Raw genomic sequence first — 14,716 nt, 5'->3', positions numbered from 1 at the left:
CTGATGAATCAGATTCTCACGGTGCATATTCTTTTCCCTTGGAGTCAACTCCGCCCCTTGTTTTGAATTCTAGGTTTAAACTCTGAGCAAGTATGACTTACAAAAATTGCAAAGCAAGTTTCCTGGTTACATGTAGACAGAGTGTTGGATTTGAGTGAAGTGTTAACTGATGTATAGGATATACAGTAAGGTCATCTGAAGAAGGAAGAAAACAATGAGCTCCTCATGGAGAAATAATTTAATAATTTAATTTAATCGTTTGATCCAGCATCTAGCACACAAAAGTCTCAGAAAATGTAGCTAGTGTTGAGCAGCCATTTACCAAGGAAGAGGTTGAACTGGGTTCCCGCCTATGCATATTTGAGTTTGTTGTCTCGGTTACTTACGGCCGAGTGACTGCAGCAGGCACATCAACTCTGTGCCTCAGTTTCCTCATCCCTAAAATGAGAATAATGGGAGTACCAGCTTGTTATAAATTGTGAGGAATGAAATCCAAAAACCCTACACATGGTAAGTTCTCAATAAAATCTTAGCAATTATAATCTTTAGGGTATGAATTGGCAAATGGTTTTACCTGTCGCATAAAATTTTGGGAAGTTTATATAAAACAACTGTAAAAATACTTGGCAGAGCTTCTAGTTCATATCAAGTACTTGCAGTTAGATATTACTCCAGAGATTATTCCTATCATGATATTGGTATTTCACTATGCTGAATAGGGACTTGGAGTACAGCTCAGTGGTAGAGCTCATGCTTAGCAACACATTTAGCACCCAGTTTAGTCCACAGCACTACCAAGAGGAGGAGGGAGGGTTAAACTATGTTGACTAGTTCTTTACTGAGTATACAACTGATTTCTACATTTCTTCTGTTATTTAATATTAACAATTAGATGCTCGCATGAGTTGATTAAAAAAATCATTTTCACCTATGGCTAATAAAAATATATGGGCTGAAAAGGATTATAATAACACAATTAAAGAAAACACAAAATGTATTAGCCTTTTTGGAAATGTCTTTCTTTACTCTTTTCCAACTCTGTAACACAATTTTCTGTATTTTTGCTGTTTTATCATATGAGTTAAAGACATTTATTTCCTTCAAAGTAGTTTGAGTCAGTCTCCTGGTGTTCAGCTAAATTAAATGCTGGTATTTTGGAACAGAATCTGTTGACACAAATGTATTTGGCATCACTGGGGAATTTAAAACTACAGATGGTGTCATGATCCCTCAAGCTCCCAATGACAGTATTACTACTGAGGAGAACTGCTGTTAAAAAGTTTTATGCTGTCATTTCTACTCTAAACATGAGGGCATGTTAGTTTCTGGTAGGCATTGGCAGGTATAAAGATTAAACAATAGTTTTCCAAACACTCTTAATGTACACTGGGATTGATCAAGAAAATAAGCATGAGAAGGGGCAGGGATTTAGCTCAGTGGTGCCTCACAAGCTGCCTCACAAGTGCAAGGTCCTGAGTTTGATCCCCAGTACCGGAAAAAAAAAGAAAAGAAGCTTGAGAATCTGGTAAGATATGCAGGAGGACCTGTGCAGTATTTTACTTACCTTCTATCTGATTTGGGGATGATTCTGTGGGGATAAAATCCATTTCTTCACTCACCTTGTCCAAGAGGCATATCTGATTTACCAGGAAGAAAGAGATGGCATGCTTGAGATTTTGTTTTGCTTTTGCCCCAGATTATTTCTAGACTAGAAAATTCCCTCGTGGTCAAATTCAACTAAAAAATCGAAGAATTCAGAAAACTGGTCTGGGAAGAACATGGGTAGCCCTGGGGCTTCTGCAATAACTTTTTCTTTTTTTAAAGAAGTAACACAGGGCCGGGGATTTAGCTCAGTGGTTTCGCCGCCTGCTGTGCAAGTGCAAGAACCCAAGTTTGATCCCCGGTACCAAAAAAAAAAAAAAAAAAAGAAGTAACACAAGGTGGCCCTTAGTGCTGAATAACCAGATTTTGTCACCCAGCCTGGGTTTCAAGTTTTCATAGAGTCTTTCAGAGATCAAAAGAGGCATTGGCCACTTTCATATTAAACAAAAAACAAAAAGAAGAGGAGAAAATTATACCAAAATAGGGTGACAAAAATTGTGGTCTATCTTAGATGTCAATATGTAACAAGTAAACAATTTCAACATACATTCAGCTCTTCATGCCATTTCTGGAGTAATTAAGAGTTGTTGGGGGTATTAAAAATATTGGCTCATAGTTCCTAATAAATGAAGGCCAGGGTTAAAGTTGACTGCTGCTATCTTGGTTCTTCAAGTCTGCCAGGGCGCCTCTAGAACTATAGGGGTGACCAGAGGCACCGAAGCACTTTGTGTCAGTGAACCCCCAGGCCTATGGCCCTCCTGGCATGGGGTGGGGGCATGCTTCTTATGGCAGGGTGTTGGTACTTGGGAATGTCCAGCTTGAACAGAGAGCTCTCATGGCCTGTCTTTTTTCATGTCAAGGGAGCAGATCAGCCCAAAAGCCATGACTGAGCTGGCATAGCTACTAATGGCATCCGTTTCATTTTTCCAATTCACATGCTCTGAGTTTTCAAGAAAGTCAAAAGTAGTCCAGAGCAGAAAAACAAATTTGTGTAGAGTCCATAGGCCTTGTGCAGGTGGGGTCTGATGGAGATTTTGAGCAGAAGGAAGCAAAAATAGGTACCTATGCCCCCAAAAGAAGTTTCTGATGAGGACTCTCCATAAGAGAGGACTCTGTTCATAACAGACAGGGGTCTGAAGACTAAAGGACTCCTGAGAGGAGTGCTCTGGTCAAAGTTGAGTCCACCCCTTGCGGGCTTTATTTCTTCTGCAGCCATTGCTTCTGACTTGATAGCAGTTTCAAGCTGGGTAGAGCAGAGATAATTTTGTTTCCCAACCTGATTGATGGAAATTGTCCATGACCCTAAAACTCAGTTTGCACATATCAGAGGAGGCTAATATTTCTGTAACCCTAGGGGGACACCAAGAGGGGCTAGCACCCAAGAGCAGAGTGTTAGCAGGTGGCAGTTGGTGCCAGTGAGCTAGAAAGGCCTGAGGACTGGGAGCTTGGTGTCAGACACAGGGAGATGGAGCAGACATATGGGAGGGGAAGGGTGAGCAGCCAGCTGGCTTTAAAATGGGGAAAGAGGTTCCACTGAGTGACTCCATAAGAAAGACTTACGGTTTAATGATGGCTTATCCAGTTCATTAGGGTGGCCAAGTGGGATCGTGTGGGCTCAAGAGCTTAGGACTTGGGCTACATATCCTAGAAGATCTTCTCCCTGCCTCTCTCCCAAAACTTCAAGGTTCACTGCTCAATATTTGACAAGAAAGTTATAAACTTTTTGATTCCTCTGGTCTGGGCTCCAAACAAGAACCTCTATAAAATAGTCAGGGCCAATGGCTTTTCCTCGGTTCCCCCAGGACACCTCTTCTTCCTTCTAAAACACACTCAGAAGTCCCTCTCAAGGACTGTGGGGACTGAGGACCTAGTGGAATCTGATGCCTCTTCTGTGCCCATCTCCTTCCACCCTGTAGATATCTTTGCCTTTCCTTAAGGCAGTGTTCTGCTGTACATTTGCCCCCCAGATGCCCACAGGCAGGACTGTACCCTCACTAATTCAGGCCTCTTTGTGTGACTCTGATTAATCTGTTCTGACTGCCATACAGGGTACCCGAGACTGGGTGTCTTAAACAATAGACATTTCTGTTCTTGCAGTTCTGTATGTGGAAGTCCAAGATGAAGGCGCCTGCAGGACTGGCTATTGCAAGGCTCCTGAAGTAGGGATCTGTTCCAGGCCTCTCCCCTTGGATTGCAGACATCAGTCTCTTCTGTGTCTTCACATGGTGTCTTCTCCATGCATCTGCTCGCAAACTTCCTCTTATAAGGACACTACTCAGTAATCGCTTTTTTAAACCATCATAAAGACCCTATTTCAAATACAGCCACGCTCTGAGACTCCTAGGGTTAGGACTTCAACATAGAAATTTTGGTGGTGAGTACACACAACACAGCCCCAAGCAGCCTCTTACTAGAGAGGGGTGCTCCTATTAACTGACCAGCTCTTATTCATTTATTATTTATTCATTATTCTTGAAGGTCTCTCTTTGTTTAAATATCAACCCCAGGGCCAAATTCTTTATTATGTTAAGTGACATTGTTCCAATGTCTAGCTCACTGCCTGCAGAGTAGCAGGCCCTTGATGAATATTCATGAGTGGGTAAATGCATATTGTGAAATCATTACCAATTGCTTGCAAAAAAGCAATCACAGAGAAAGCTGTTCAAGGTAGGCTGTTAACTGAAGAAAACAAATTACAAAAGCCATGTAAGTAGCATAGCTTTATTCTTAAATTACACACATATAATTTCTTTTTATAGAAATGAAATTTAGAGAAATATGCCACAAAATACTAATAGCAGGTGTGCTTAGGGTGAGACTTTGATTTATTCTTTTGTTTATCGTGTATTTCTCTTGTTTATCATAATTTTTCTACAGTGAATATGTTATTTCTGTAAGATAAAAAAATGAAACTTATTAAAAATTAGACATTTTGTCATCACTTTTAACTGGCTATTAAGAAAAAATTACATTATTTTTCTTTTCCAGTGGGGAGTGTGGGAAATATAGAGTGGCTAAAAGAATGACCTGTGGAATATGCCTGTTCTGGAGTCCTCATTTGTCACTTTGTAGGTTGGCAGTGCCCTGTGTGCCTGTCACTCATAACAAGTCCTGATTTTTCAATATGAGATAGAGTAATAATTGCACTGTCAGCACATGGGGGCTGCTTCTGGTCTCTGGTCCAGACTAAAGTTGATTCTTTTGATCTCAATTTGGAAATTACAGGACACCAAGAGTCAGAGACAACGCCAATGGTTTGGTTGTATCCATTTTCATGAGCAGGCCAAGCAATACCCTTCACATTGCTTTTGGGCAAAGAGCCTGGACTTGAGTTTACATAGTATAGGCACCAAATTTAAGGCACACTGCAAAAACTTAGCCAGAGAAATAATTGTGCAATATTTTAAAAATATAAATTTTGTAAAAATCTATAATGAACAAAGTATCAACAACAATTTCAATAAAGACAGTAAAGTATTAATGCTTTTTACTTTGTCTCAGGCTTCATTATGACTCACAACAGCACTGCTTCTAGCCCATGACCTAAAGGTAGGAGACTATCAATTATCCTAATCATGATTAATTACTTAACTATAATTAATTATGTAAATGATCGTGCCCCTCAACCAACATCTCATGCCATGATTGTTTAGCCTTCAGTGATGAGACTTCAGCAAGAGAATGTATATTTTTCTGACCTTGCTTATTCCTTTATCCCATATAAGATACCTCATCATAGCTCTCTTACCTCACTGAGGACTCGGAGGGGCAGGATTTATCCTGTTCTTTTATAGAAACATAAAATGCCAGCAAAGCATGATTTCTACCCAAAAGAGCACTAAGCAGACTGCAGATGTTGCAGACTCCTCCCCCAGTACTTCTGGAGAAGAACAGGCGACCTTGGCCTGCCTTGCTTGGCAACGGGGCAATAGCCAGCATCCCATCTACTCCCCAGAAGGAGTGACCTTTCTGTGGTGAGGTCGAGTAGGTCTTTGATCCCAGTTGAGGGCTTCCCTGAGCGACTTTCATATCATCGTATCATGGGATTTTTGTGTGTATTGATTTACTCACATGTAAAGTATTTCACAGTATACACATGCCATTGTTAGTTAAAAGCAATAACAAAAGTCACATTTAAAATCTTGTTTTATGTAATAGTTTCATTTAACACATGATTCATCTTTTGCTGAAACCATAAATTCTACGTTGCTTTGTAAAGGCAATCACTAAAAAAGTGATATTCTTAGTGTGTATATTTTAGAAAATTTCCCCTATGTTTTCAGTTTGATTTAATGTGTGGAATATCACAGAATAGATTTAACTTATGGAGATGTTTCTGAAAGCACCTGTAGAATTCTATGTTCTGTGTAGCTACTGAAAAACCCAATGGATAATGGTGGAAGGGATTATTTGGCTACCAAATGGTACATAAGATTTAGATTTGGCGCCACCTGCCTTGCAGGTGCAAGGACCTGAGTTCGATCCCTGGTACCAAAAAAAAAAAAGATTTAGATATGGTAATTTTAGCATGATCCAGTGTAAAGTAGTGATCCAGATGAACTTCATAATAGTGAACAAAGAGGCCTTTTTTTTCTTTAAATGAGAGAATGTAGCTCGTCACAATTCCCCTTCCTCCCCTAGTGTTTTTGGTACTGGGGATCGAACTCAGGACCTTGCACTTTCAAGGCAGGTGGTGGAACCACTGAGCTAGATCCCCGGCCCTCCCTAGTATTTTTTGATTAATGTGATTATTGGAAACATGGACCACACCAGGATTACATAGCTGTGTTCTATAGGAAGTCTGGCTTGTTGAAGGCCACTTTGATGTGAGAGATGTCCAGCTAGTCCCAGGTGTTCCAGACCTCACAAACCAGGCATCTGATTTGCAGTGAAGAAACCATCAGGGACGTTCCAGCCTCAGAGATACAACGTGGACTGGAACTGGGGAACCTGGGCATCACCAGAGCTGGCACTACTCCTCAGGTAGCCATCTCGGCCATGTCAAGTTGCTAGATCAGTCCTCTGCAGCTGAGGCCCCATCATCCTGGCACAGGCACAAACAATCTCCAGCGTGCCCTGCCTAATCTTCTAATCCCAAATCATGAAAAGAGTGGGGAGGGGCGCGCAGGCCAGGCATTATACTTAATGTTGGAGATTAGAAAAAAAAACCATTGTTCTATCATGAAGGAGTATCTAGCAGGGGTGTCAAATAAGAAAGCAATTACCATACAATGTGATGCAGTGTTGTATGGGTTTACAGAAGAAACTGATTATACCCAAGATGTTGAGAATCTCACTGCAAAGGAGGCCACACAAACCTCAGAAAATTAGTAGAAGCTTCCCAGATATCCAAACTGGAGCAGCTACACAGTTTCCAATTCTGGATTTTACAGGTAAATCTCTGCCTGCAAATAATAGGACAGAGCTGGTTTGGACACTCAGGCTTTTATTGTTACTATGGTCTCGGAATCTTTCTTGGCCCCTGTTGGGCAGAGCACTAATTGCACCATCACTACACCTCTTTATGTGCATATTGTATTTCATCCGTGTGACCAGTGCACCTAAGAAGGAAGTGCTCAATGGAGGTGCAGCATTATTCATTCGGGTCCATGAAGGGCACCCTACAGAAGCCAGGCCCACTCAGTAGGAGTCCAGGCCATTGCCCCAGTCAGATGCAACCTAAGTTGTTGGGTATTGTGGTTTTAATTTGTCTACTGTGCTTCTTATGCCTATGTCTGTTAAGATGAGGTTTGTGGCCTCTACCTTCATCCAGATTGCTGTCATTATCCCTATGGACAGAGAAATTCTAGAGGCACTTCAGAGGGGACTCCATGCTGTGAAGATAAACACTGTTTTGCCAGTAAGGCAATAGAGCCACTATGAGAAACATATCATATCCTGAAATCTATGAACTTTATTTATTTTTTATTTTTTTTATTTTTTGGTACCGGGTATTGAACTCGAGTCCTTGCGCTTGCGCGGCAGGCGGCGAAACCACTGAGCTAAATCCCTGGCCCTCTATGAACTTTATTTCTAGGATACAAACCTGGCTGAAAAGATTTCTTCAAACTTTTTCCTGCTGTCAAGTTGAATAAAACTCCTCCTCACCCTTTCTTCCTCTTCCTCTTCCTCCTCCTCCTCTTCTAGCACTTTCTGATGTCAGCTTGATTTGAGGAGGCTGCTGTCAAAAAGACTTCTAGAAGAAACCAGAGCAACATGTTATCCTTGCCAGAAAATGGTTCTAATGTAAGAGAACCTTGGTCAACTTAGCCAAGGAGTCCTTTTAAGAGAGACGTTGACACATCTTACAAGTACTAAGATATCACAGAAATGAAACAAGTGGGGGCAAAAAATCCCTATCCTTCCATGACAATGACAGGTTTGGGAGAATAAAGGGGAGCAAATAGGAATAATATGATCTGAATTGAGCAAGAGTTTTATATGAAGCACATAAATGCTTTGGGGGTGGAACATTGTCAGGATTAGGGGAAAAACAATGGACACCATTTCTTTCTTTCTTTATAGTCAGTCTTGTTCCAGCGTGGACTGTGCAGTGAGCCGACTTCCTGGAAAAGTGAAAGATATGAAGCTCTTTGTTACAGTGTGCTGTCAGGGTCCCTTAGAGCCGGGAGAAGAGCCGGCACCTGCATTAGCGAACCAGGAACCTGAGCACATTTCTTTCCTTGCTTGCAGGTGATCTGTGGAAGTAGCAGTAGACTGAGATAGAGTTTAGATTTTCTACAGCACCAGGACAAATGGAAGCAGAAGCAAATAAACCTTATAAGATGAAGAGTAAAGTGCCCAGGAAAGCAACAGGAAGTTCTTAGTCTCACTTGAAACTTTGTTCTACCCCCAAATATCTACTAATCATAGTAGACATTATCTGGCATTGTGGGGCATTATCTGCCCTGATGGCGTGGCGAACTGACATGCTTTTAATTATTTTTTCAAAGCATTTAAATTTTTTAATTAGCTTTCTCATCTCAACTGACTCACTTGGCAAAAACAAACCCATATACTGTAAGAAGATGAGAGAATAGTTGAGGAGTGGAAAAAGACAGGTAAAGGAGGCACTGGACTGTTGTCTAAGGCATGAAAACCAGCACCACTGAGTGCCCAGTTCACTGAAAAACTCAGACTACAATCCTCTGAAGTTGAGAGAGAAACTATTCCACATCATATCAGGTGTGGTAATAATTCTTAAATTTATGTTCAGTCTACATCGAGAACATAGACTCTAGAAAAAACCCAAATATATATATGACTTGCCCACAAAATCCCATTCCATAAAAGCTAGTTATGGCCTTAAAGATGGAAACCAAAATCAGAACAAACATTATATATAATCCTGGTAACCTGACTGCCATAAAATCTTATTGCCACTGACGTAGATTCAGTCTATAGTTTAAGCCTCTCCCCAATTTTTCTATCCTCTTAGCTTAAGAGGTCATTACAAAATTTCTTATATAGATTTTTCATATATACTTTCTTTTTTTTTGGTACCGGGGATCGAACCTGGGTCCTTGCACTTGTTGGGCAGGTGGCAGCAACACTGAGCTAAATCCCTGGCCCTTCATATATACTTTCTAATGGCTTCGAGGTTTTATCATGATCACTTTCTCTTTAAACTGAAATTTCCTTAGTTTTTCCTTACAGATGGTGGGATAGAGAGCTAGTTGCCTTCCACTATCTAGTTGTTTCTTTTCAGTTTATCATCTAAAATTTTTTTTCTAAGCCTCGCTTGTAGCTAGATGTGGCCATCTCTTTAAAGCTTTAAACCAATGATATGTAAGCATTGTGCTATATGAATGTGCTGAAAATCTCCCTTCTTCCCCTCCTCCACTCTGATGTTTGGAACAAAGACACAGTACCTGGGGGAGTGGAGATGATGGGCAATACCAGCTATTGAATCCTGTGGTAGAAGATGAGTTTCATGAGGGCAGGAACTTTGTTTAAACAACAACATGGGCTGGGGATTTAGCTCAGTGTCACCGTGCCTGCTTCGCAAGTGCAAGGTCGTGTATTCGATCCCCAGTACCAAAAAAAGAAAAAGTTTCCCTGAAAATAAAATGTTTTCAAAGCAATGCTTTCAATATCTTTCTGCTTAGCAAGTTTTAAATGGTTTAGCCTTTAAGGTCCAGTGTATCTGTATTTGTATATGTCTGTTAGATGCAGCACTATTTTGGAAAGTGACCTTAGATGTCTTCTGAAAGAATCATCCCAAATGCTATTTAATGACATTCCCAGCCCTTCGGATGACATTATTACTATTACCATGGAACGCAGTCCTAGGTCCTGAGGATTAAAGAGATGTTGGTTCCTGAAACTGAACTTCACAGAACACTGTCTCATTCCACTACAATTTGCCAGACTTTAAAAATTGTTTGTTTTCTTTTTTTGTTCCTAAACATTGCTTGAATCTTTTCAACAGAATTAAAGATTAATCCCCTCGGCTTCCCTGCTTTTTGAAGTGACTTTATCTTCTGGTTCAGAAGATAACACTCCCTCTGGCCCTTTCTGTGATCTCTTGTGCTTTTGTAAATATTCACACTTTTTTCAGCTACATATCATTTTCTTCCTAATTTCCTTTTACTCTTCCCTCAAATTTATTTGCTATTTCTTTTAAATATTTGGAGGAAATAATTAGTACCATCTTCCACTTTTGCGATATACCTGTCTATACTTGAGCTCCTTGTATTTGCTCAAATTTCTCTTCAATTTATTCATATTTGAGGGAGACACAAATCTGTGGGTTAAACCTGCTGTGGGTTTGAAATATTTGAGAACTATTGTCTGTGTACTGAACACATGTGCAGACTTTTTGGCTCGTCATTTTTCCATAAACAATACAGGATAATATTTATTAACATAGCATTTATATTGTATTATATATATTTTTTCTTTTTTGTCTCTCCTCTCTTTTCTTTTTCTGTCAACATCAGATTTATTTTATTTTTAAGTCTTTATCAAGATATTTATCATAAACAGATTAACAGCCAGACTAACATCAAAAAGCATATAAAACACATAAAACAATTACATTAATTAAGGTACACTTTTAGATACATTGGCTGTGCTGGATTACAATAACTTTTTTCTTTCCAGTTGTCTGACTTTTATTTTGTACTTTATATATTCTCTTATATATGAGAGAAACCATGCAATATTTAAACAGTCTGTTTGATTTACTTCACTTAACATTATAGTCTCAAGATGTACCCATTTGCCTACAAATGATCCAAAATTATCCTTCTTTGTGGCAGAGTAGTACTCCACTTTCTTTTTCTAGTCATCTGTTGATGGACATGTAGGCTGCTTCCAAGATTTAGCTATTATGAATTATGCTGCTATAGACATGAGTATCCATGTATCCCTGTATTATAATGTCTTTAACTCTTTGAGGAACATACCTAGAAGGGGAATAGCTGGGTCAAATGGAAGGTCTAGTTTTAGTTTTTTGAGGAATCTCCACACTTTTTCCATAATGGTTATACTAGTTTACATTCCCAGCAACAATGGAGAAGCGTTCCTTTTCCTCTGCAGCCTCTCCAGAATTTGTTATTATTTGATTTCTTGAAGATAGCCATTCCTTCTGGAGTGAGATGCAATCTCAGTGTTGTTTTAACTTGTACTTCTTGAACAGCCAGTGATGTTGAACTTTTTTTCAGTACATTGTATTATATATTATGAGTAATGTAGAGATAATTTAAAGTATATGGGAGCATGTACATAGATTGTATACAAATATGCTATTTTTATATAACGGATTTGAGTATCCTTGGATTTTGGCATCCATGGAGGATCCTAGAACCAAGGCCTCAGATATGAAGGAACAACTATATTTGGTTTCTTTTGAGTATATCAGGCTTCTTTGAAGCATAGATTTCTGTACACATAATTGCTTTTTTATTTTTGCAGTCCTGTCAATCGAACCCAGGCCTTGTACAAGCTAGGCAAGGCCTCTACCACCGAGGTATGCCCTTGCCCTTTTTTATTTTGAGACACAGGATCTCACTTTGCCAAGGCTGGCCTTAAACTCACGATCCTCCTGCTTCAACCTCCTGAGTAGCTGGGATTACAGGCATGTGCCACCACTCCTGGCTATAATTGCCTCTTTCCCAGAGTGGCTTTTCAAATAGAGAAAAACAGAGGTCTTCAAATAAGTTCTTCCTAAACTTCTCCTCCACCAGAAATGTCTCTGATCACATAAATTCTTGCTTCTTCTTTGCTTCTTTTTTGTTTTTGTTTTGTGCTGAGTGTTTAACCCAAAGCCTTAGCACTGAGGTACTTTCCCAGCCCTTTCCTGTATGTATTTATTTATTTATTTATTTATTTATTTATTTATTTATTTGAGAAGATAAACACCCAGGGTCTCAGTAAATCACTAAATTGTCCAAGCTGGGTTTGAACTTGAGATTCTTCTGCCTCAGCTTCCCAGCATGATGGAATTACATGTCTGCGCCACCAGGCCCGACTTCCTTACTGGCCTTTATATTTAAGGCTAATCTGTTCCACTTCTGCCTTCTTGGGGACTTTGCTCCATACATTTACCCTTTTCCTCTAAGTTCAAAATTTTCTTTTCTCCATTGGCTATTACTCTTTAACATATTATATCCTACCTTTGTCCCATCTTAAAAGAGAAAATTCCCTTAGACCACATCTCCCTTTAAATACGACCACATTGGGCAGAGGCTTTAGCTCAGTGGCTCCACACCTGTCTTGCCCGCATAAAGGGCCTGAGTTCAATTTCTGGTATCCAGGAAAAAAAAAAAATATGGCCACATCTCCTTTACCAGTCAAAGGTTGGGCAGAGAAGCCCTCAGTTCCTGCTTGGCCTACTTCTGTGCTGTTCCCATTCTTTTCCATTCCCTGCTGGCCAGCTAGCTCACACACATTCCCAAGCATGGAGCTGTCAGAGCAAATGGCGTGTGTAGCTTTCCAGCCCTCCTGGCAGCATGTGTCTCTGTTCATTAGGGTAATAAATACCCAGTGCCTACCGATCAGGCACTGTGCCAGGCGCTGCTGCTGTAGAAATGTGAAGACATGGTTCCCATTCTCATGGGACTCACCTGATCAGCCCTCCTGATCAACTCTTGTCACTTGATGTCCCCCACTCACCTCTGCAGGCTTCACTTAATGCCACTTCAATCTCCCTATTCTCCAAGTCTCCTTCCTTCCCTCCCCCATTCTCTTTTTTTTTTTGTTTTGTTTTGTTTGGTACCCCGGCTCTCCCCTATTCTCTTTCATCTTAAGGTAATCACTTCTACACCCATTACTTAAATTACTTTCTATAATCTTTGATAAAAATATACCTTTAACTGTTGATTTCATTTAAAAGTTTTATTTTACACAAGATACCTCATTTCCTAAAACTATAGATGCCAAGTCGCTCTATGAAAGTAGTCAGTAAGAAAAGTAAGATTGTTAGCATGTAAGTTTTAGGAAATTTCCCCAATTTTTGGTTTGAGTTAGTTTGGATGTTATTTTTGAAAGCACAAGTTGGAATGTCACAAATTGGACTTAGCTTACGTACAGAGGATATTCACCTTTCAATTGGAGAGCTCCATTTTGATATGCTACTTAACAGGAAAAAAAAATCTTCTTCCCCTACATCTCTTCCCACATATTTTTTGTCTAAGAGATGGCACTGTCGTGTACCTGGTCCCTCAAATCAGAACCTCAGCAATCTTTTTTGCCTTCTATTTTTCCTTCTCCTCCACACTTAGTCACCAAATACTTCCTATTTTATCTCCCAAATGACCACAAATCTTTTCCTCTTCTCTCACTGCTACTCCCTTTGGTTTGAACTCTTTCTCCTCTCCTGGATGAACATGGTCTCTTCATTGGTCCTGTTGTATCCTTTAATACTTCTTTATTGTCCAGAGAGAGCACATCACAAACACTTCTGAGAGTGACATCTTTTTTTTTTTGATAGTGACATCTTAATTTCACATCGTTGAATGACTCTTAGCTTTCTAAGTTAAAATTCAAACTCTTTGCTCAGCCATCTGCTTTGGAGTCAGACCTGGGCTTGCATCCCAGGTTCAAGCCCAGTCCCAGCATTGACCTCAGACGACTGGACTCCCCAAGCCTTTGTTTCTCATCTGCCTGACTCCCTGAGGGTTGGGACTGTTTCACACACAGAGTTCAACACCTAGAAGGAACTTAATCAATGTTGATTGAAGGGAAGGCACCTTCTCTTTAAAACAAACCCTAACATTCACTGTCACTTCCCCCGAAGTTTGACGTCTACCTTTACTTTCATATAATCAGGACAAGGTGCTTATGGGGAACCAGACTGAGACCCACATTTATTCCAGCCTCACCCTGAGCAGCATTGTGACCTTGGGAAAGTTACCTACTTCCTGCATTTCAATTTTCTTCTGTAAAATTTAAGATGGGATTGCTTTTGAGGGTTAAACGACTATCTCAGTAGGAACAGCATCAGGTACATAATACTTGCTAAATGATAAATCCTTTATCATCTTTATGGAATTAGGACCTTGGTACCCCACTTTATGCTTCACAGTTTTGTAGGAGAAAAATTATGCTTTATGCGGTGTTGGTAATGGGAGGAAAATCTGCAAACTCCTGCTGTATTGAGAAACAGGCAAGAGAAAGGAGAGGGGCTCGTTTGTTCCCATTCCACTGGCAAGGAAGTAGAGGGGTGAAGTGTCTGATGGGTCTTCGGGTCTCATTCAAGGCACACAGTCTCAACTCTACTGAGCGTAGGCCCTGGGATTGCCATGTCAAGTTGCAGGCAGAGAGGAGTTGCAAAAACTGCGACCAATCCGGAGGTAACTAACTTCAGCGGGCAAATGAAAGCTGTCAGCCGCGGAGAAACCAGAGCTTTACTAACCGTGGCTTTCTGTAAAGTCTGTTCACCCGGACCGCGTCCAGTCACAGACGGCACGGGTGCGTCCCGTAGGACTGGAGAGCACCGGGAAGCCACCGATGAATGAAAGCCGAGTCCTGACCCGCGCGAGGGGCGAGGCAGCCGCGGGAGGGGCGGGGGTCTGTGACGTAAGGGTTTGGGCGGGGCGGGAGGGAGCCTGGTTTGTGATTGGCTTCTGATAACCACGTGATCGAAGGCCTCGTTCCGGTTGGCAGGTGC

The 14,716-nt window shown here is 40.6% G+C and overlaps 1 protein-coding gene and 1 long non-coding RNA gene across 2 annotated transcripts in view; one reads left to right on the top strand and one right to left on the bottom strand.

Annotated features, from left to right (window-relative positions):
- Positions 1 to 228: 228 nt before the first annotated feature.
- LOC101710094 (uncharacterized) lies at positions 229 to 14,702 on the bottom strand. The gene is made up of 4 exons (XR_205519.3): positions 14,462 to 14,702; positions 7,649 to 7,798; positions 1,565 to 1,637; positions 229 to 438 (listed from the first exon to the last, which is right to left on the bottom strand). It is a non-coding gene; the product is annotated as an uncharacterized LOC101710094 (long non-coding RNA).
- The window catches only part of Ccnyl1 (cyclin Y like 1), a 52,575-nt gene continuing 52,528 nt past the window's right edge, over positions 14,670 to 14,716 (top strand). The window contains exon 1 of the mRNA XM_004851148.3: positions 14,670 to 14,712. The gene's annotated coding sequence lies outside the window, so the exon portion shown is untranslated. The remainder of the gene's footprint in view (positions 14,713 to 14,716) is intronic.

The sequence above is a fragment of the Heterocephalus glaber genome, unplaced genomic scaffold, assembly GCF_053883595.1.
Source record: "Heterocephalus glaber isolate CG9 unplaced genomic scaffold, H.glaber_assembly_v1.0 deba00000621, whole genome shotgun sequence".
Taxonomy (NCBI): Eukaryota; Metazoa; Chordata; class Mammalia; order Rodentia; family Bathyergidae; genus Heterocephalus; species Heterocephalus glaber.
This window is presented reverse-complemented; position numbering and strand designations above follow the sequence as displayed.